The sequence below is a fragment of the Chelonoidis abingdonii genome, unplaced genomic scaffold (assembly GCF_003597395.2).
Source record: "Chelonoidis abingdonii isolate Lonesome George unplaced genomic scaffold, CheloAbing_2.0 scaffold0678, whole genome shotgun sequence".
In the NCBI taxonomy this organism is placed as follows: domain Eukaryota; kingdom Metazoa; phylum Chordata; order Testudines; family Testudinidae; genus Chelonoidis; species Chelonoidis abingdonii.
In genome coordinates, this window is record NW_027424939.1 from 10,762 (window position 1) to 12,115 (window position 1,354).

Consider the following 1,354-nt stretch of genomic DNA (forward strand, 5'->3'; position numbering starts at 1 on the left):
CAACAAAAATGATTAGGGGTATGGAACAGCTTCCATACAGGGAGAGGCTAATGAGACTTGGACTTCTGAGCTTGGAAAAGAGATGACTAAGGGAGGATAGGATTGAGGTCTATAAAATCATGACTGGTGTGGAGAAAGTAAATAAGGAAGTGTTATTTACGCCTCATAACACAAGAACTAGGGGTTAGCAAATAAAATTACTAGGCAGCAGGTTTAAAACAAACAAAAGGAAGTATTTCTTCACACAATGCACAGTCAACCTGGGCAACTCTTGCCAGAGGATGTTGTGAAGGACAAGACTGTAACAGGGTTCAAAAAAGAACTAGATAAAGTAATGGAGGATTGATCCCATCAATGGCTATTAGCCAGGATGGGCAGGGATGGTGTCCCTAGCCTCTGTTTGCCAGAAGCTGGGAATAGGTGACAGGGGATGGGTCACTTAACTTTTCTGTTCATTCCCTCTGGGGCACCTGGCATTGACCATGGTTGGAAGACAGGATACTGGGCTAGATGGACCTTTGGTCTGACCTAGTATGGCTGTTCTTATGTTCTTAGTCTTCATTTACAAATATAACCCCATTACCAACCTCTCTGAGAGAAGCTGTGGGGTCCCCTCAAATTTTGCTTTGATAGATAAACCTCCCTGGTTGTGAAGTGCCAGCAGGGAGGTGTTTGCTCTGTCATACACATCAGGAGTAAAAGGACTTGGACTGTGTTACTTTCTTCCTACCTTGTGAAAATGTTACCCACCCATCCCCACTGAAATGATCTGCACAGATCCCTCGGAAGGATGGGGGCCTTCAGTGGTTATTCCTTATCAAGGGCACATCAGAATAGGAGGATCCTGTTCAGCTGTTAAAGGAATATTTCTGCTGCCAGATAGTGTGTATTTAAAAAAAAAAAAACTTTATCACTCACTTCACTTCATAATAGCTTCAAAAATCATGTTTGACTCGGGAGAAAGAGCCTATCAAATTTCAGACTCTCATGCTTCAGAGAAGTCTGTGTTTCTCTAAATAATGTCTGTTGGACACACCTGTGCTTTCATAACTGCCTGAAAAATGGCAATGTCTCACTGGAGAGAACAGGCCTGTCAGATTTTATCTCCCAAAATGTAAATTTCAGGCCATAATGTGCATATGTTCCCTTTCTCATTGGTATTTTATTTATTAGTGTCACCAACAAGTGGCAGAGGGATGTAATTAGAGCTTTAGCAGGCACATAGTTGTGACCAGATCCTGCCTGACAGTTGCTGAACTATAATTCAGACAAGACAATGAGGTGGACATTAGGTTGGACATTAGGAAAAACGTCCTGACTGTCAGGGTGGTTAAGCACTGGAATAAATTGCCTA